The 22,726-nt window shown below is 40.7% G+C and overlaps 1 protein-coding gene across 2 annotated transcripts in view; it reads left to right on the top strand.

The window, feature by feature from the left end:
- Positions 1–15,503: 15,503 nt before the first annotated feature.
- Slc14a2 (solute carrier family 14 member 2) overlaps positions 15,504–22,726 on the top strand; it is a 426,972-nt gene continuing 419,749 nt past the window's right edge. For both annotated transcript variants that reach the window (NM_019347.3, NM_177962.5), the window contains 1 exon segment: positions 15,504–15,673. The gene's annotated coding sequence lies outside the window, so the exon portion shown is untranslated.

The raw sequence follows: 22,726 nt of genomic DNA, 5'->3' as shown, positions 1-22,726 counted from the left end.
GGTTCTCCAAATTCTACTTATTCATAAACGGGAGCTTCTATTCCTATGTGACGTGAGAATGTATTGTTTTGAGATGTGCTTTAGTCATTATAGTAGAAATTATAGTCTGTGAGTTATCCTAAATGGTCAACGAGGCAGATATTATATTTGGCTTTGAGCACTTCTACACAATGACTTAAAAAAGTCATTATATAGCTTAGGATGGACTGATGGAAGGCATTGCCTACTTCATCAAAGGAAGCAGTCACTTCACCCTGGCCTTCTTTCTCTTGTACATGTGAACCCTCAGAGCTGTAGACACTGAAAGACTCTTATCAGCATTAGTAGGATGCTTAAGTATTCTAGGAACATTGGTTTTCACTGCTGGGAAGAAGTAGTATAGAAAATAATGGAAATTAAATAACTGAGCATGCTATAGTCTAGGGCCCTTACAAATCAGACCTCAGATGTGCAGTCAGTGTCTGTGCAGTGGAATAGACTTGAGGGAGTTATAAGCAAGGTAAAATTCAGTAGCTAACTGAATATACTGTTCTATTTTGTTCTGCCATTCCACCTCTGACAGTGGCCACAGTGTATACTGACCATGATCAAGTTTATAGCCTGTCTATTGCAACTGTAAAATCTGTATAATTTCCTATGTTGGTAACCTCTTTATAAACCAAGATCCTGGGTCTGTAATCTAGCACACTTCCAGGACTTCCCCGCCTTGATCTTTGAGTCCAGATGCATATTTTCATTGATTATGAATATTGCCTAACTAGACTAGTATTGTTCATAATAGGACCTTCCATACCCCAATTCCTACCTGACTGAACATCTTTTGCATGTACTCCCAGATTTTCCTGTGCCGAAGATCTGCCACAAACCCAAATAAATTTCACAGTGAATACCTGCCTTATCCCTTAGACATGTAACCTTCATTTCCTCTCCAAAAAGAAATCTTGCTTGCAATAGAATATATGGTTGCCAGTCAGGGAATAAGAACCAGAATGAAACCATTTGGATGATTATGAGTTAGGACACTCCATGACATCAGAAATTAAAGCAATGGTAAAATTGCCATGCTGGTTAACACTATCAACTAGAAAACATCTAGAGTCACCCATGAGACATCTTTGGCATGTCTATTAGGGATCCTATGGATTGGGTTACTTGAACTGAAATTAACTACATTTAGCTAATAACACTCCAAGGGCTGGGGCCCTAAACTGAATGATAAGGAGACAGTGAGCTGAGCACTAACGTTCACTTTCTCTACTTCTTGGATGTGGATGCAATCTGGCCAACTGCCTTCTGCTGCTGCTACTGTTCCTCCCCCACCATTAAGGACCTCCAGACTGTGAGCCAACATAAACACATCCTTCCTTAAGTTGTTTCGTCACAGCAATGAGAGACGGAACCAGTATGGCTGGAGAGGAAGACGAAGAAATCTGACAATCTGTGAGGAAGGAAACAAAAATGAAAATACTTCGACCTCCTGACCTCCTGCTAGGATGACTCATGGCTTTTTCTTTTCTTCCAATCTCGATTCTATACAAGGTAGTGTAATAAGCCTTTACATGTTTTCCCCCTACTTTAGGGTCAAGATTCATGACTCAATTTCAAAGCCAAAAGTCAATCGATAGCTCTGAGGTAGAAACAGTTGAGTCATGTTAAGAATGTTTAATATAACATTCCATGCTTAGGCTTCAGAATCAGAAGACAAGTTCAAATCTATACTCGGGAACTATGAGATCCACACACGGAGAGTAAGTCTCTCTGATTATTGCTGCTGCTGCTGCTGCTGCTGCTGTCACAAGTTGGATGCAGATAATAATAGGATCTCTTATGTATCATTATGTCTGTATGAAAAATGAAGGAGACATGGCCCAGAAGCTAGCTGGCAATGTCCCTGTCACATTACCATGTGTCATTAGAGGTTGCCTTTCTTGTTGATGGAAAACAAATTTGTCAGCCAAATAAATCAAAACAATCTGGAGAAAATTGTCATCAACACAGTAAGATGGGGTTCCTATAGAAGCATGAAGAACTTGATATAAGATGATTAAGAGCGTGGCTCTGAGGCCACAGTTTCTTCACTATTTCTATGATGTGGGCCTTACTAGTGACCCTGATTTGCTACATTTCCAAGACCATGAATGCTTCACACACTTGTATTAAGATTAAGCATGTGGTCTATTGTAAGTATATGTGCTCTCAGTGCAAGGGGGTAAAAGCAATATCCAAGGAACCACTGGGGCTGGTGAGGAGAGCTGAAGATATTTGCCTGGAGAATAAAAAAATGAGATGAATCACAAAGAAAGGGAAGCCAAGTTTAGGTAGACAACCTTCGCTCCTACTTTACATTTCGGTGAGCTTCTCGTGTCAGAGTTCCCATGGGAGCTTCACCTCCCGGTCCTGGGTTGGCAAAACTACACATGGAGTGGTTACTACCTTTGTTTTTCCCTCTATATACCTGGTGCTTGGGTGCTGAGCTGTGGTGTCTAGAATCCGTGTCTGAACATTGGAGGAGGCTTTTAGGTGAGCTAAGAATACTTTGTGATTAGCGACTCCCTGTTTCACAGCGCTGTCTGCATACAAAGTGGCTTTTGCAATTACATGGGGATGGTGCTGTTGACCCTTCTTCTTCAGTAGGCTAAACATTTTGCTGTTTATATGGTATTTTTTCATTACAAGCTCTTCCTTTTGATTTTGCTTGAAGACACGAGAAAGCAGACTACTGAAGTTTGCAAATCCCTTTTGTGAGGGCAGACAAGTAAATGAGTGTTGGCACTTTAATCTGACAGATCTCAAAGAGGAACATAGTTCCAAAAGCTACTTAAAACTCCTGGAGTAGATATTAAAAATAGTTTCCCCATCCCCGCCCTAGCTGAGAGCAATGGAATCTCAGAGTGCATCTCGCAGTGTGCGTTTCTACCAGCTGCCCTGGGTTATTCAGACATCAGCAATTCAGGTCGATCCTTTGGGATTTTCTGCCACTGCGTCAGTAGCCAGATTGGTCAACTAGTAAGTACAACTCCTGAATTGTCATAGAAATGGGCTGTGACAGTGGCGTTAGTTTTACCAGAGTCAACATCTCCAGGTCCAAAGGGCAATATGTTTTTGTCACAGAAAGTTCAATAAGAATTAGACACTTCCACAAGAAGAAGGTGCCATAGAGAAGTCCCCCTGATCAGCCTGGCTGAGTGCAACCACACAGTTACATACTTTCTAACCTAGGAAATGTTCAAATCACTAGGCAAGAACTAAGGTGTTGTTACAACTCAGGTTTTACAGATGGAAAAACACACAAAGGCTCAGGACCGAGAAATGCAGGGCCTGCATTGGAAGGTAGGTAGGTCTGAGTTTTACTACTGCATGAAGTTGGGGGAGGATGTGGCACTTTCCTTACTCTAGGAGGAAGTAAAAAGCTTCCAGCTTGAAGTGAGTCCTCAGGAGAGTGGCCCTTGATCTCTAATGTCAGCTGGCTCTGTGGCCCTGAGCCTTTGAGAGTGCTGAGGGCCAGAATCAGAATCCTTGGAATTCAGCATGACCCATCTGTTTGTTGTAATCGTGATACAGAGGAGACCAGGATCCAGAATCCATGGAGTAATCTGGCTGTCCAAGCTACCTGAATTAATGAATTGTAGATCCAGAAAGAGACTCTACCTCAATATATAAGGTGAAGGAAGATACCTGAGGTCAATTCTCAACCTCTAGTACACATACATGTAAGCAAGTACATATACATGTATCCTACATACGCAAAAAAGCTTCCTGAGACCATTCCCTTCCTTGACTCAACTCATGTGACACACCTGTGCTCCACTTTCAGATCCATGTCATTTTCTTCTATAATATAACTTACAGTATTACTTACTTGTATTACTCTAAACTGTACCTTACTGAACGGAGTTAGCATTGGCTTTAATACTGGGTGTAGGGTTGACTGCTTGGGCTTGATAGAACTATCAGGTGGCTTATCTTTAAGGAAAATTGGCTCCCCCTCCCCTTGACTTGACTATTGTGTGCACATCTTCAAATGAGGATCCATCCGTGTGTTTACTTCCCATACCCCAGTGCTGATTGGTGTGGTCTTGTGCGGGCAATCATATTATTCATTCACGGGTGTAACAATCCTGTCACCTCCAGAAGACATTAGTTTTCAGCATTCCTCATGGCTCTCTGACTCCTACAATCTTTAGCGCCTCCTTCTGTGCTGCTTCACATACTGAGGTCTTAGGGATACTATAGTTTCTCCATCTGCAGAGAGCTTCTCCATGGTCATGTGTTCTCTGCTCTTTGACCAGTTGTGATGTTTTTGCAGTTACTTGAGGATCATGCCACTGACCTATCTTCTTTCATCACATTTTGTTATTTGTGCAACATTTTCCCTATAAACTCTTCCTTTTGATTTTGCTTGAAGAAGCTGGAAATCAAACTACGGTTTTCGAATCCCCTTTCTGAGGGCAGACAAGTAAATGAGTGTCTCGACTTTAATCCGACAGATCTCAAAGAAGACATTTCTCCATCTGATACCAAAAAAAACCCAAAAAATGTCTTCTTTATTGAGGGGTGAGAGCGTCACTTTACTGTCAGTAAAAGGGCTCAGTAAACGGTAGAACTCGATTCTCTTCTAAGGTGTAGGAGCCCAGCTATGGAATCCTTGCTCAGTTTACAATGCCAAGCATGGGTTCTTTCTTACTAGGTGAGCCTTAAACCTAATCAGACAGTTGTTGGTTACTCCCTAGATATTAATACCACTATTGTACCATTAGGCATGACTTGCACTGTCAATCATTATGCTAGGCAGGATACTGTGACACCTTTCCTCTCCCTGTTGGCTTGCATAGCATTTTCCAACCCTGTGAGAGCAAGCCATCATGGAGGAGGCCTCTAAATCAGTCTGTACCAGTTTGATTTCTCTAAGTCCCATGACCAAAGTGGTACCTTCAACAATAGTATCTTACCCTCAAAGTTTGCCAAGCAATTATCTTATATCCATTTGGGGTGTCTTAGTTAGGGTTTACTGCTGTGAACAGACACCATGATCAAGGCAACTCTTATTCAGGACAACATTTAATTGGGAATGCCTTACAGATTCAGAGGTTCAGTCCATTATCATCAAGGTGGGAACATGGCAGTGTCCAGGAAGGCACGGTGCAGGCAGAGTGGAGAGTTCTACATCTTTATTGGAAAGCTTGCTAGCAAAATATTCACTTCAAGGCAGCTAGAACTAGGGTATGAAAGCCCATACCCACAGTGACACACCTACTCCAACAAGGTTACACTTTCTAATAGAGCCACTATCTGGGTCAAGCATATACAAACCATCCCATGGGGTATCTTGGATCATCCTCACCCTGACTAGCAACTGAAGGGAGTTATGTCTTACCTGGAACTGCATTTATTATGTGATAGTTTATGGATTCTGAATGTGGGGAATGCTCATCACTACCCTATGTGGGGTAATTTCAATTGTACATACATACATACTATATTCTCTCTCTCTCTCTCTAAATACATGCATATAAACGTGTGTGTGTGTGTGTGTGTGTGTGTGTGTGTGTGTGTGTGTAAGAAAGTTCATAATATGGTCAGATTTCCCTCTGGCTTAAAGAAATATGCTTAATGCTATTTGTCCCTCCACACCCTGTCACTCTGATCTACCCTCTGCCTACTGCTTTACCTGTCTCCACCCCCCACCCCACCCCTGTTTTCCTTCCCGCTCTTCCGCAGCACCTACATTCTACTGTCCTCATTAGAGCTATGCCTCTCCCCTCACTAACCATGCCTTTCTTCTTTCCTGGCTTCTTCAATTACTCCACGTTAGACATACAAACCCTAAGATTCAGAGTTAGGGTCCACGTGTTAACAGAAGCTTGTAGAGGTCATTGGGTTATCTCACTTGGTATTAAATTTCTACATCCATCTATTATCTGCAATCTTCATGATTTAATTTTTCTTTCCAACTAGATAGAACTTCATTATGACTGTTTACCACATTTTCACTATTCCACTGATCAGCTGAGAGACATCTAAGCTGCTTCTACTTCCGGGCTACGGGGAATAGAGCTGCAATGAACATGAATGACCAAGCGTCTCTGTGATACGACATGGAGTGTTGTATGTGGTAATATGCCCAGGAGTGGTATAGTTGAGTCACAAGTCTGTTCTTAGATTTGAGAGGAATCTCCACATTAATTTCCACAATCGATGTACCAGTTTCCATTCCTACAAGTAGGCAATAAATATTTCCCTTTTCCCACATCTTTACCAAAATTTCTTATCTTTTTTTTTTCAGTCTTATCCATTATGACTGGGATAAAGTGAAACCTAAAATATTTTTGATTTGAATTTTCCTGATTGCTAAGGTTACTGACACCCTCAAAGGTGCTTTCTGGCCACTTTTATTTCTTCTTTTGAGAACTCTATGTCTGTCTCACGGCCATTTTCTGATTGAGTTTTTTATTCTCTTGATGTTTTGTTTTGGAGCCCTTTGTAATTATGGATAATACTTTTCTACTTGATGTGTATCTGACAAGAATTTCCTCCAAGTCTGTGGGTTTGTATCCTTTTCACTGAATCCTTTCCTTCGCTACACAGAAGGTTTTTAGTTTCACGAGGTCCTCATTGTTGGCATTAATTCTTGAGCAAATGGAGTCCTATTCAGAAAGTCTTTTCCTGTACTCATATGATACTCCCTAGGTATTCTTTTAGCAGTCTTGGAGTTTGGGGTTTCACTTTGAAGCCTTTGATCATCTTGAAGTTGATTTTTGTACAAGGTGAGAGATAAGACTCCAATTTCATTTTTCTACTTGAAGACCTTCAGTTTTCCCAGAACTGTTTATTCAAGGTTCTGGCTTTCCTCCAGTATGTATTTTTGGCATCTTCGTTGACTATCGGGTGACTGTAATTGTGTGGGTTTAAGTACCGGTCTTTTATTCTGTTGCATTGATCTACATTTCTGGTTTTGTACCAGTACCATGCTATTTTGCTACTATGGCTCTGTGTAGAACCTGAAACCTAGTATGGTAATACCTCCAGCACTACTCTTCCTGCTCAGGGCTGCTTTGGCTATCGGGGTCTTTTGTATTGTACTGCCTGGACTTTAGGATTTGTCTGTCTCTGTGTGGCGTGTTATGGGGATCTTTACTGGGATTGCACTGAATCTGTAAGTTGCTTTTAGGAGCATGATGACTTTCATGCTCTTAATTTTTCGAAGCCATAAACCTTGGAGGTTTTTGACCTTTTAGTATGTTCCCCAATTTCTTCACAGATTTAAAGTTTTCACTTTCAATGGCTGTCACTTCCTTCATTAGATACATCCGTGAGGATATAGGTGGGCCTCACTGTTGTTTGGTTTCTGGGCTGTTGCTTCTGTTTTCTTTTGTAGTGCATTCATCATTTGTGCACACAAAGACTACTGATTTTTGTAAGTTAATTTTGTATCCTGCCACTTTTCTGGGAGTGTTTCTAACTCTAGAGGTTTTCTGGTGGCATCTTTGGAATCTTTAATGTACAATATCACGTCATCTGATTTGTTCACCATTTGACTTCTGGTCCTCTCTGTGTTCTTTCGGTTTTCCTCTCTTGTTTACTGCTTTAGAAAATGCAGTGCTTTGGATGCCGGATTGAAACAGAATGAGTATGGCGACCACCCTTGTCTCATTCCTGATTTCAATGCAGTTACTCAAAGGTGTTCTCCATTTGGAATGAAGATGGCTGTACATGTGGTATATCTAACCTTGATTATGTTGACGTATCTTCCCTTTAGTCCACCTCTCTCAGCCCCTGATTTTTTTATTTCTTTCCATCTACTGCTCTTGGGTTTGGTTTATTCTTGTTTTTTTCTGAACACTTGGGGCACAATATTAAGTTATTTATTTGCACCTTTTCTGGTTTTTAATGTAGGAACTTACTAGTCTAAATCCCCCTCTGCATTCTATGTGCCCCAAAGGTTTGCTACACACTGTTTCATTCTCATTTAGGTGAAGTAATTTTCCCTTCTTGATTTTTTTCTTTGACCCACTCATCATTCAGTAGTATGTTGCTTAATCTCCCAAAGTTTGAGCCATTTTAAAAGGTTTCTTTTTTTTTTTTTTGCTATGATTTTGAGCTTGAATGCATTGTAACTAGTTACTTACTTTTTCTGTAATTGTTGAGATTTGCTTTGTGTCCCACTATGTAGTCTATTTTACAGGAACTTCCATAGACTGCCCAGAAAATGTATGTTCTGTGGTGTTTGTGTGAACTATTCTGTAGGTATCTGTTAGGTCCTTTTTTTTTTTTTTTAATTAACTTGAGTATTTCTTATTTACATTTCGAATGTTATTCCCTTTCCCGGTTTCTGGGCAAACATCCCCCTAACCCCTCTCCCTCACCCTCTATATGGATGTTCCCCTCCCCATCCTCCCCCCATTGCCGCCCTCCCCCCAACAATCACGTTCACTCGGGGTTCAGTCTTGGCAGGACCAAGGGCTTCCCCTTCCACTGGTGCTCTTACTAGGATATTCATTGCTACCTATGAGGTCAGAGTCCAGGGTCAGTCCATGTATAGTCTTTGGGTAGGGGCTTAGTCCCTGGAAGCTCTGGTTGCTTGACATTGTTGCTCATATGGGGTCTCGAACCATTTCAAGCTCTTTCAGTCCTTTCTCTGATTCCTTCAACGGGGGTCCCGTTCTCAGTTCAGTGGTTTCCTGCTGGCATTCGCCTCTGTATTTGCTGTATTCTGGCTGTGTCTCTCAGGAGAGATCTACGTCTGGTTCCTGTCGGCCTGCACTTCTTTGCTTCATCCATCTTGTCTAATTGGGTGGCTGTATATATATGGGCCACATGAGGGACAGGTCCTGAATGGGTGTTCCTTCTGTGTCTGTTTTAATCTTTGCCTCCCTATTCCCTGCCAAGGGTATTCTTGTTCCCCTTTTAAAGAAGGAGTGAAACATTCACATTTTGATCATCCGTCTTGAGTTTCATTTGTTCTAGGCATCTAGGGTAATTCAAGCATTTGGGCTAAGAGCCACTTATCAATGAGTGCATACCATGTGTGTTCTTCTGTGATTGGGTTACCTCACTCAGGATGATATTTTTCAGATCCATCCATTTGCCTATGAATTTCATAAAGTCATTGTTTTTGATAGCTGAGTAATATTCCATTGTGTAGATGTACCACATTTTCTGTATCCATTCCTCTGTTGAAGGGCATCTGGGTTCTTTCCAGCTTCTGGCTATTATAAATAAGGCTGCTATGAATATAGTGGAGCACGTGCTGTTAGGTCCTTTTGATCTCTCATATCACACCACTCTAATGTTTCTCTGTTTATTTTTGTTTGTTTGTTAGATGGCCTGTCTATTGAAGAAATTCAGGTCTAAAAATTATCTCCTATCAGTGTGTTGGAGTTAGCCAGTGTCTTGAAGTCCAGCATGCTTTGGATGACATTGTGGATGTCTGAGTTTGTTATATACCTATTCAGAATTACAACATCTTAGTGGTTGATCGTTCCCTTGATCAGAATGAAGTATCCTTCTTTATCTCTTTTGATTAATTTTTGACGGTGAAGGATATGAAATCTCTGAAGCAATCTGGTTAGCCAGACTACTTTAAATGATGATCTCCTGATTCAGCAAAAGACCCTTCCTTGATTATATGAGATGGAGAGTGACCAATGAAAACAACCAATGGCATCGACCACCTCTAGATTCCACTGGCAGGCACACACATGTGCAGCTGCATATGCATATGCTCACACATATGCAAATAAACTGATACACACACATATATGCATATATATACAATAAAGAGTATCATTAACATATATGCAATAGAGTACCTGAGAATATGAATATATCATACAAATACACACACACACATACACACACACAGTATGTCTGAGATTGCAGTGTAAAACGTTTCTCTTTTGAACTTCAGTTGACGAATTTTGAAACTATTGAGACAAAGGTTACTTGGACCATCAAACTGTGAGTTTACGAAGTGGCAGAAGAAATTATACACTAATGTAAGGTTTGTGGCGATTAATGAGTACAGGTTTTCCTACCATTCCAAAATCTACTCGAAGGCCATGCTAAGGAACATTTTAAAGATTTTTAAGTCCTTGCTTTCCAGGACTTCGAGGAATGCTATTGGAAACCATCTGGGCTTACTTTGTGATTTAACCCAATTAACCAACTCAGTAGCTTTGGAGGAGCCCCAACCCGGGAGTGTTGAAAACAGGCAACCAGTGTGGAGCTGATTCTCCAGTGCCTTGTATATATCCTCCTGGCTGTCTTCTCCTAGAGCTTCATACCTGAAACCAGGGATGCTCTCCAGGAGTGCCACCATTTGCATGGTTAGTGAAATGCCCTGGGAATAGCTCATAGACCAAGAAACCATTTAAATAAAAGCCCAGTAAATACTAAATATTAAGAGTTCCGAGGCTGCAAGGACAGGATGTGCTGATGGAAAAGAATTTCTCAAAGTAGACTTGTCTAGGCTTGGGCTAAGGCTTAGCTGTGAACACGGAATGCTATAACATCTACGGCACATAGCATTCCATGGCCGGACAACATAAATTCACAGATGTGTGTGTTTCATATACTTTTTAATCCCTCATCATATATGCATTCTAGAAAGAGAAAAGAAAGGCAGAAAACAGACTGGCAAACTGCTATCGGTTCCAGCCCACCCTTTAATCTGAGAGTGAATCAGTACCCATGAAATTTTCATTATACGTAAAATTATGATTAAATCTTAGATTATCGGTCACCTTTCACATTCGGTTACTCCATTTCAGAACCCGCCGTGTGCAGCAGTCAGATCAATACATAAGGAGCTGCGGGATCAATAAGACCTTCTCCCCTACCCTAATGTTTTATCCAGCCACTGAGAACAAGTGGGACCCAATAAGAGAAGTAAAAGCCTATCGATAAAAACTGATCATAAGGACGTTTCGTAGGCAGAAAAACAAGACTCCAACAAGGAACACATTCGGGGTCAAAATGAGGTCAGGAGGAGAGTCGTTCTTGCCAGAGGAGGCCTATGTTTATGTGTGTGACCATGCTACTTCTGCTTGGCTGTGACTCAGCAAATAATTTCAGAGGCCGCCTCCGGGCACGCCCCGCCCCACCCCCACCCTCCTCTAGGATGGGTTTCTGATGAAAATGCTGACGCACTCTTAAGTGGCTCTGGGACTCTAAAGAGCTCTAAAGAGATGAGTGCGTCATTTCCCCCTGAACAATGCGTCTCATTCATTGCTTGAAGTGTAACCATTCATGTTGAAAATGAAATTCCGAAGAGCTACCGCTAAGGGAAATTATTCAGGGCTACTCACTCTGAGATCTTCTATCTTTTGTGGTTCTCAATTAAGGCTCTGAAGAACCTCTCCAGGGTAAATGGGTACGACCTACGCATTGAGAGGCAAAGAAAAATGAAAACCAAGAGACTGTAGGAACTTTTCAAAATCTTCTGCTCCAGGGAAGGGCTAGTATTGACTGTAACTAGAACACCGAATAGCCTGGTATAATGGAAAGACCCTCAGGCTTGACCGTTAGAAAACCTTGGTGCCGATTCAGGCTTTACCTGTAGCTCCCTTGGCCCTTAGGGGGCTGTTTAGCATGTATGCATTGTTAGACATGGAAGAAATAACCCAGCCCAAACACAGCTTGTCAAAAGCAGAAAGGCAGAAGGTATCCAAAGGAAAATAACCAGACCTCCACGATTCTTATTTAATCCGTGTGGATATTGTACGGTGTTTATCTTATCACTGTTTTCATAAGTAATGAAGACGTTATAAAGTTGAAGTTTGCTTGAACCTTTTGCCTAGTGTTGAAACACAATCATGTAATTGGTAATCATGACTTCCTTCAACTATTGAAAATATCCTACAGAGTTAGTCACATGTATAATATGTATATATCATAATATCTGGCTGTGGTTTTAAATTTTTATATAATATGCATCCAAGGTAGACATAAATCATCTTGAAAATTGTTCAGTCTTTATCTGATTAATATATTTTCTTTTGGCCCTTTCCTTCTTATACTTATTTGTAAGTTATGCATTTTATGTCTGACCTTTTAGAGGCCGTCTCTAGTTTTTGATACTTCTAGCCATCATTAGTTCCCACACATGTATGCAATGCAATGAGAGCCATTACCCACTACACTTCACACTCCTGAGATACCCCACTCCTGATCTGCATGGTGTTGCTGCCTCAAATTTTTATGCTGACATGTTTTCGAGATAAAAGGAAGTTCCTTCATTGGCCTATTTACCATAAACACCTGTGTATTTTCATACACACCATATCGGTTTCCTAGTCAACTTCTTCAAATCCTACTCCTTAATTGTGAATTTTTCTTCAGGAATTAGACCCTTCAATAGTTCCTTTAGCAAAGATCTGAGTGCTAAACTCAATCCTTTGATGCCTATAGATATTTCATTTTACACGTTCTGAAATGCACAGAAGTCTCTGTTCACAGTTATTTTCCTACAGGGCTTTGAACAAAGTCTTTGATTAGTGACAAATGGGCTGTCACCATGATTGCTATACTCTTTGAACAACTGTCTCTTCTAGCGGGACCTCCAGTCTTTTCTCCATTGTTACATCCATGTGTGGGCTTATTTTTCTTCCTTCTATTGTCTGCACACATTGTCTCTTGTCGAAACCTCCTATTGCTTGAGTGCTGGAAAATAACAGACATTACCTCTCAGCCCTTCTTGTTATTTATTTATTTTTCTTAGTATTAAACACATGTTGGTTCCCAGAAATGCTTAACTGTTTTTTCCATCACTGTATCATTCATTATCCTGGGGAATCACCGCTGTCCTCTCTACCTTGGGTTTTCTAATGGCTTTGTTTACACCAGAGTAGCATTTAACTTGCTTTTGACTTTCCCACTTCCATCGGTTACATCCTGAAGAATTCGAAGAAAAGTGGAAAAACAAAATGAACCCAAGACTTCTTTTCAGGCTTTCCCACTGTTTGGACTTCCTTTTGTAAGAACTCACCCATCTTAAGGTCTCCATTTCCTATGGAGTGTCTCTTGTGCTTCCTTTTTTGAAGACCACTTAGTAATCACCTCACCCCACGTGCTCCTAGTTGTCTGCACTGACAGAAAGGCTTATCTTAGCAACTTAGGGGATGCTTCTCTATCACAGAAGTGACGGCTACATTCTCAGTGCCTGTACCTACTTACTCTCCTGAGGTCTAGCTCAGAACCTTAATGTTGATGTTGGACCTTGACAACAAGGAGGACCATCATAGCCCAGCCGGTAAGTAACTCCTATCTATTTAAAGGCCCAGCTCAACCATTTCATGTTGTCTCATCCAGTTCTATCTCACTGGTACCACAGGACCAGTCTCTGGCCATGCCTATAGATTGTCTTTGTTTTATTAATATCGAATTCTTATTATTTCTTTTTAAAACATGAGGTTATTACGGTGTATTTTATTTGATCTTGAAGAGATATTAAATATGAACTCTTCCTCTATCATGAGGATGACCTCTCTGTTGTTCAGGCAAGAAAACTAAATCCCAGAAAACAGAACCATTTATCCGAGGTACAACCCAATTAATATAAGTGTACACAAGACAAAACAGTCCACTCTTGATTTACTCAATTCTTCGTGTCATTGTGAACCCACAACTTTCCCCCAACCTGCTTCATTTTACTTGCCAGATTGTTTCAACACTAGCAATTGGGAGCTCTTGATATATTTTTGACATATCCGTCTGATACTGCTTTGCATTTATGTGTGTGTGTGTGTGTGTGTATGTGTGTGTGTGTGTATTTTAAATTGATTTTTCCATTTTCTTTTCTCCTTCCCTTCCTTCCTCCCTCCCTTTCTCCCTCTTCCGTTCTGGAAGTGTGAAAGTTTCTTGGAACATTGTATACATGGCCCAGACCTCAAGTCACTAATTTGTCTGAAGAGCCAAGATTTCTTTCAGTACATAGATTATTGACTAAAAAGAAATGTTGAATTAAATCCAACATAACTAGACATTATTTTTTTCTTCATCCTCACTTATAAAATATTTGGTGTTCTTTCTTCTGCCCGTTTCACAGGAATGCTAAGAATAGATAAAAGACTTCATGAAGTCATAGGATTCCTTTGAAAAGAGAGACCTTGAAAGTGGACATGCCATCCCTAGAAAAAAAAAGGTAGGAAATGTAGCCAGGATAATAAGGCCATCTTTCTTAGCTGGTTGAGACCACACGATTCTTTCAAAGATGGGTTTAATATTGAACTATCACCTGGGAAGTTCTTAAATACAAGAATGTAAGATCAAATTTAATTGGTAATGTTCTAAATTTATTTATTTATTTTTCTCCCCTATGTACATACTAAACTTAAGGAAATAGACTTCTCTTTAATCACAGCCAAGGGGAATACCACCACCGTGACTTTTAATAAGGTACTGTTGCCGGTTTAAACAGAGAAACTAAGATGTGTATTGTTACAGTGGATCTCTCCTGTGTGCCCAAGCCTTGCTTATTTACGAATCTCCACAACAGCCTGGTTGCTATAGATATACCAAAAGCCCAAAGGACTGCTTGCTAAACCATTGGAAAAACAATTCCATTTCCAAAGGTGAGGAGCAGATACTGAGGTTTAAAGAAAGTTATCTTTAGGATAAAGTCAGAGCTGATGTAAGGTCTTCAAAATAAAGTCCAAGATTTCAGGTAAATCTAGGATAGGTTCAAAAGGAATAGTAAATGCAGAGTTTCTTAGTTTAGTTTCTTCCTGCGCTTGAAGCAAATTTGTGCAATTTGGTGTTGGGGAATAAAGACCTTCTTGAGATAATGATCATGAAGATGACACGAATGTGGTGAAGCCAAGTGATATTCTAGGCTCCTGAGTATAAGGGGCTTCAGGTATAAAGTAACTACAGTTGGCAGCTTCACCCCTGTCCTCTCAAAAATAAGGTGCCAGCTCCCACTGGGAGGTTTTTTTTGGCCTTTTGAAGATGTACCTTTATTATTTTTAATTGTGTGTGTGTGTGTGTGTGTGTGTGTGTGTGTGTGTGTGTGTGTGTGTTCAGTTTCTTTGGTCTTTTAAAACCTTTTTCTCCCAACCTGAGACCTCTGATCAAGCATGCTCATGTACTGACATTCAAGAATTCCAATGGAGTTTTCCACCCTGAAAGGCCAGGTTATGAGTCCTCCTTATCTTCTATCAATTTGAAGACAAAAAAAAAATGTCTTACGAACATATGATTTGTAAAAATTTAACCTCTCAGTAATGTGTAAAGAGAAGGGGGGAAGGAGGAAACAATGTGGTGGGAAGGGAGGTCAAGCAGAACAAGTATGCCCAGAGGATGCGTGGCTATCCATCCAATGGCTCAATCCAAAGAACTGAGATGGGTCGTCCGGCCCCTCGGTAAGAAGCAAATCCTCCAATGAAAACACACTCTGGTCCTCACATATCACTTGAGCACTGAAGGAGAACAAGATGTTGATGAGATTAATACTTCAAAAGGAGGTCTTCCAGAGTGGCAAACCCACTGTAGTGCAGAGTAAGCTGAAAAAGAGGAAAGACAGAGCCGGCCTAGACAGCAGACATCAGGACACCCTTCTAGGCCAGCTCTGTTTTCTGCCTTGAATGCTCAAGGAAGACTGCAAGATCATCTGAGGTGGGCTCTGTAACAGCGTCAGCTCCACAAAGTCATCGCTGCAAAGTTCAGGAGATGGGAGGTAAGGCTTAATCCTTTGACTTTATCTCCTCTCGATAACATTTGGAAACTCATCCCTTCTGTTTGTTGGTGGGGTGATTATTGAGTTCTAAATTTCTTTTCTTTTTTTCTGCCTCACCCTCCAAAGTAAAAATGCACCACAATATGTATGTTTCATTTCTATATAATATGTTTTAGTTGAAACATTTGAAGACGTTGGTCCCCAATAATATTATTCCATGCATGCCTTTTGAGAATGAGTCTTCACAGTATGAGCTTATGCAGCTGTCATTTCATGGTAAGTGACTCCTTAGTTTCTCTTCAAGACCATTTTACTCTCAGTCCAATTCTAATTTATAGAGTTAAAATGGTCATTTAAAATGTAGCCTTGTACAAGAAGATGATCTAATTATTCAGCAACGTAATGAATTATAGAGTTTTCCCAGAGTATTTCACCTGAGAGAACGGGTGTGTCAAATGTGATAGCATGAATTTTCCAGCAAGCCAATGTAGATGCCAGAATATTGAGTGTTTAATGCCATGATCTGAGAGTTATTTTATACAGCTCAAAGAGCAAATGTTGATAATTCATATTTCTTTCCGTAGTACAAGGAACATGCATTGTAATGGAGAAGCTTTTATACACATAAAATATACTAGGTGTGATAATGGTATATTTAATATTCATACAAATAATAAGCAGAAGCTCCTCTATTTGTGATTAGTCCAGAAAAAACAATTTTAAAATCTGAAGCAAACCCTCAAAGAATTCAAGTGAGTTCCTAGAACAGGAAAATCTCTCTCTCTCTCTCTCTCTCTCTCTCTCTCTCTCTCTCTCTCTCCTCTCTCTCTCTCTCTCTCCCTCTCTCTCTCTCAGGTGTGTGTGTGTGTGTGTGTGTGTGTGTGTGTGTGTGTGTGTGTGTGTGGCAGAGCTCAGTATATCTACAAGTGTGTGCATGTACATAGGTATACAGAGGTCTATGTCAGGTATGTTCTCCAGCCCCTGTTTGGAAGGCAGAATCTCCCAATGGTCCCAGAGCTCGCTGATTTAGGTGGACTAGCTGGCTAAGGGAACCGCAGACTCCTTCTGTCACTACCTTCCCTGCTGTTGGAAAACAGACCCAAGCCTGTGAACCTGGCATTTTTTTTTATATGACAGAGGATCAAACTCAGACCCTTATTCTTGTGTGGTAAGCACTTTGCCAATTGAGCCATGATCCAAGCCCCAAATATCAACCTCTTGAAGCTCCCGATTGTCAACCAAGAGGACATATTTAAACCTAACCCACCCAGCTGCCTGGAGATCTGTTCTCACTCTGAAGCCTAAGTGGATATCTGTGGGGTGAAAAGATTCTTGTGAATCTGATTGCAGGTTCCATCCTCACTATGGTAAGGTATGGTAAGGTATGGTATGGTAAGGTATGGTATGGTAAGGTATGGTATGGTAAGGTATGGTAAGGTATGGTATGGTAAGGTATGGTAAGGTATGGTATGGTATGGTATGGTATGGTACTGCTGATCTATGCAGCTTTCTGTGTACTGTGAAACATCTGACTGATTTCATTAACAGTTGGAATTCATTATTCTGGTAACATTGTACACTGCTCTGTTTAAAGCACGTGTAAGTCTAGGCTTAGAGGTAAGCAGAGCGACCTCGTATTCTTACTTCCACTCAGAAACAGCCTTCCTAAGAGGAAAACAGGTACTGTAAATTTATTACGGCTAAAAAGCTTAATGTTAAGCTTCATTGACAATAAAAGAAAGCTAGTTTATAAATTATCATCTTATAGCTAGACTGCCTAATGTCAAGGGAAATCGTATTTAGGCAAGTAAGTCATGATTTGATTTTATTGAATCGAGTTCAGCCAATTAATCTTCATTACATTCAAACAGCTTCCAAAGTTTAACCTCTGATTGAGGTTTACAATTACAACTTCTAGGGAAGGTGCCTACCCAAATGGCTTTCTAAAGATTAACCTCTGCTTTCTGCCTGTGTCTACACTGACACTGGTGAAAAGACATGAAGCAACCATGGTGAACTTAGGACGTGAGAGTGTCTGAGGAGGCACATTCCTTGGGTAACTACCTTCCTAGCGTTGCTCAAAGGTCTAAGCAGGTAATATATGCAGCTGGTCACAATCATGGCCATGGTTGTGGTTTGAAAATAGAGTATCCGTGTGGTGCTGGGTAGGGAACATAGTGGAAAAGGCTTCTCTCTGTATCTTAGCATTTAAACTATAGTTATGACCTGGGCCATCCTCCCGGAGCACCATCTGTCAGATAGGGAAGAGGATCAGAGATTAGCATCGTCATCCCTTTGCTGGTGGACGCGTCCTCACACCAGCTGGTTAAAGGAGATTGAGGTATGATTTTTACAAGTGTAGGTGTATGAACTTTGAGCCGGTGGCCACTAAGAGCTGGTTACACTGTTCTTTTTATCAATTATCTGACAGAGAGTCTTTAATGACTTCATGCTGTAAGTTGCAAAACATTTTATTAGAGTCAACTCTAAATTGTCTGGGGAAGGAAGGAGCCGAAAGAGCTGGACATCCACATTTGTTGAACAGAACAATATAATGAAGACCGCTGGGGGTTAAACACAGAAGTAGGGAAAAGGTCATGGCTGTTGTGGTGCTTATGAGCCCTTGATGAAAAAAATAGATTCGGCAGGTGCAATTCAAAGACATACGGTCCAAGGCTTCACTGCTTGCACTGGGTCTAAAATTCCATCAGCACAGACCCTATTCAGGGGGGTTCAAAATCTCTTCGGTCTTTCTTGTGTTAGTATGTAATGATCCCATAGAAGACAGAATGCTTCAAAGAGCACGGGCTTATAGAGAAGACACCTAACTGGACCTGTTCTGAACCATATTAGCTTTTGGTCAGAAAATAGAGTGAGTCTCTGCTATTTCCACACAGAAAGCTTCTAGACACCTCTCTTTGGTACAAGACAGAGTGCCTAGGCAGTTCTGAAAAACTGGAGGGTAAGAGGGAAATTTGTGTGTCAGATCTCTGGTCTTAATTGGAGCTCTGAGTTACGCAGAAGGTTTGTCCTTAGAGTATGAGTTGACCACATGATTGGAGAGAGTGGTGGGTGGCAGTCCTCCCATGGACACGGAGAAGTTTGCATGTGGTTTCATCTGCACCAGTAACATAGAGGTCTTTACCCTGAAATGAAGCAAACAGTTGTCTTAGTAAATGTGATGGGGGAGGAGTACAATTCTAGGCCTTGTCTCAGAATATTCCTGTATTATGGGTAGTTTGTGTCAACCACTGGAGGACATGGTTTTTTTGAAGACTACAGTCTTAGAAATGTAGAAGACTAGATCCCACTTATTCATATGAAATGTGGGTACATGTGAGAAAACAAAGTCCCTTCCGGAAAAGGTAGTATATGCACATACACTACACACACACACACACATACACACACACAAAGAGAGAGAGAGAGAGAGAGAGAGAGAGAGAGAGAGAGAGAGAGAGAGAGAACAAGAGATACCTGATTTTAAAATGGACTTTGATTTACCAAGACTAGCGTCTGTAACACTTTATAAATTGTGTTATTGCCTTTTATTGCAGTTACAGGAGTCTATGAGCATGTGTTTCTCATTAGATATAGATAGAAATTAATTTACTATATTCCAGTAGTTATTAGAATTCATATCTTTCAAAGAAAGATGAAGTATTACATCTTAAGTGAAGATAAAATAATTGAAGCTGTTGGGATCCCAGTTGGGAGGGCGCTCTGTGAAGCTGTGTGCATGAAAAATACTAAGAACACCTAGAACTAGATGGTGTGCTACTGGGTCAATGATCCATAAACTGTGGGCATTTGAAAAACAGGAGAACACTGTCCTTTGAAGCTGTCCTGAAAATAAGGGTCTTTATGTGAACTCAGAGGGTGTTCTGATCCAATTAGGTGATTCCCATGTGATAGGAAGCCTATCACTCTCTGGACTGTAGAATACTTGAGAAATGGGCTGTGGTCCAAGTATACAACATAGAAAATACTTCTCTATAGTTTATTTTGGACCTGATTGATAAATAACGTATAGTTAAATATATTCAACCGGCCAGTCTATCTCTGTGAGCAATGAAAAGGCTTTTCAGACATTTCAAGCTCGGGCAGGAAAAAAGCAAAACTTGCCACTAAGATCCATGTAATGTCTGACCATTTCAAACTGCTGGAAGAAGAAAGGAAGAAATAGAGAGATGAAGGAGAAATGAGTAAGGGAGGAGAGTTATCAGGGAGGAAGAAAGGGAGGGAGGGAAAATAGAAATGAAAATAAGAAAAGGGAAGGGAATGTGAAACAAAGGGAAAAGAAAAGGTGTGTGTGCGTGTGTGCATGTATATGTGTGTGCATGTGTGTATGTGTATGTATGAGTGTGTATTGTGTGTGCATGTGTGTGTATGTGTATGTGTGTGTTTAGTTGAAAGTCCAAGGTTAAAATAAACAGCTGAACCCGATAGTTTAGCCACAACACTTGAATATGCTGCTACCAGTAGTTCAAGAATCAGCCCGCACACACAGAGAGTTCTTTTCTAAGGGAAAATATGAGAGTTACAATGATACCTATGTATGAAAATGTGATAACCAGAGCCATTACTTTATCAATTAATTGCAAAATACCCACAAGATTCCCAAGGAGAAGAGGAGGAGGTAGAAGAAGAGTAGGAAAGGGAGAAGCAGGAGGAGGAAGAGGAAGAAGACGCTACTGACTGTACGATGAGAAGCAGACCAGATTTGTAAAGCCCAGTGTAAAATCTATAGCATGATTTTTGAGAAAATTCACTCATTGCAAAGTAGTTTTTATTAAACATTTTCATATAATATATTTTAATCAAAAATTCCCCTCTCCCAACTCCTCCCATTCAGATCCTTTAAATCACCCAATCTCACACATTCCCCACCCCCTAACAAACAGGCAAACAAATTTTGAAAGGATAAATTTCTATCTATTTAACAAAGTAATGGACCTCTTCAAAATTTGTTAATGTTACCTCGAATCAAAGATTCTTATGAACCTGGTCATGGAAAACCTAGGCTGTGACCAGGTGTGACCCAATAGTGAACTATCTTACTGTTCTACTTCAGGGGTCAAATTAAAAGAAACTGCTGAGGAAGATCTGGGTTCATTCCAAAACACTTCTTCCTTTTTTTTTCTTTTCTTTTTCTTGGAGCTGGGGACCAAACCCAGGGCCTTGTGCTTGCTAGGCAAGTGCTCTACCACTGAGCCCCCAAAACACTTCTTATTGATTGGCATGTTCTCTTTCTGCAGCAGTCATTAATGGTTGCAACACTCGGTGTTCCTCATAGAATTTTGCTGTAGCATTCTAGAAGCACAGGAAACTGCCCTCTGCCAATGAAGCAAAGCTTGCGCTTCCCCCTCCCCTCATTTTAAGTTTACATATCCATGTGATTAGGAAAGAGTCAGGCAGATGTGGAGAGAGCAGCCCATTAGAGCTACAAGTCTTCTCTCTTGTCAGTGATTAGCCCTGTGTCCTTAAATATTCAATGGTAGATTCTGCTCGCAGGTTTTTAGGCTTACAGAATTATGCAGGACGTTTTTTTTTTTGTTGTTGTTTTTTGTTTTTTTGGTTTTTTTTTTGTTTGTTTGTTTTTGTTGAGATCTGGGGCTTTCAAATAAGAGCACAGCTTTCTACCTAACTGTCCACAGAGTGAAATAAAACTTTCCCTACCTGGGGTGACAATCTGAAGGCAACTTCCTTTGCAGAAAGCAAAGATGAGCTCTCTATATCAAACCTGTGTAGTGGAAGTGACATTGGAGCTATCCATGTAACCTAATTGTAGGAAGGGGTACCACAGAAAACTTTGTCCTCAGATAGCCACCTGGGCTTGAGTCCTGGTTCATATGATTTTATCAACTTTTCTGAACTTCATATTTATTGTCTTACATGGTGCCCACTCTGTAGAGTTCTACTGAATATAAGATGGTCTAAAACATGGACATCTGTACACATGTAAGGGGTTCTCAATAAAGGGTAGTTTTTATTACTCTACACTTCGTTAGCATGGACATCTCTAACATTCTCCAACACAAATGAAAAAAAACGAAGACTGAGATTTTTGAATAACACCCAAGAAACTTACTTGGGGGAAATTGTAAGTGGGATTTTCCTTTGAAAGCAACAGAAAATATTTCCACGTTTCCTCCTCTGCCTCAGTTTTGACCTGTGGCACCAGGTAATGCCCAGGGGAGCTTTGGAAACCACAAGAAACATCTGTTTTATCTTGACTCTTCTGTGAAAAAACCTCCCTGTCTTCCGTTTAGTATTGGAGTTGTAGAGCTCGCCCTTCTCACTTTTAAAAGACAACTTTAAACAAGATGCTTTCCGGTGTCCAAAGAACAACTAAATAAAACAGTGCTCGTCCTCCTCGCCCTTTTCAAACCCAAGGTTTCCGCCAGGAACTCAGTTCTCAGCACTTTCTTCTCAACCTCTAGAAATGTTAACCAATCTCAGGTGAAAGAAAGAAAGAAGGGAAGGAGGGAGGGAAGGAGGGAGGAAGGAAAGGAGGGAAGGAGGGAGGGAGGGAGGGAGAGAGGGAGGGAGGGAGGGAGTAGAACTTCATATGGAAGCCTAAGATAAAGAGTAGAGTGAGTAGCCAATTCAAGGCGGGTATTTAAATTTTTATATGGTTCCAGTTGCCTCTCCTGAAACCTCAGAGAAAAACTCTACCACTAAGAATGAAAGTACAAATTGTCACCTTGTTCTTCTAGCTCTACCCACAAGTCTACCTGCTTCTGCTCTGCCTCTTGCCTCACCTCCTGCACACTCTCCTCCTGCCCCAGTTCCCTCTTGTTCTGCTTTTCCTCCTCCTATAGCAATCATAAACACCATCGCTGGCTATTATTCATCACTCTCCATTTGCCAGACATTACGCTAAATGCCCACTGTATACATCATTATTTAACCTGTCCAACAGAAATGTAATTTACAAAATAGTACTTTCAGGACAAGAAAAAAAATTAAGAGGCTGCTGCTCAAAGATTACAGTGTCTTCGATGCAAACAGACCATACCTGAGTGGGTATCAATCATCGCAATGGAAATG

Source organism: Rattus norvegicus, chromosome 18 (genome assembly GCF_036323735.1).
Source record: "Rattus norvegicus strain BN/NHsdMcwi chromosome 18, GRCr8, whole genome shotgun sequence".
In the NCBI taxonomy this organism is placed as follows: Eukaryota; Metazoa; Chordata; class Mammalia; order Rodentia; family Muridae; genus Rattus; species Rattus norvegicus.
Note: the sequence above shows the minus strand (reverse complement) of the source record. Positions and strands in the feature narration are given on the sequence as shown.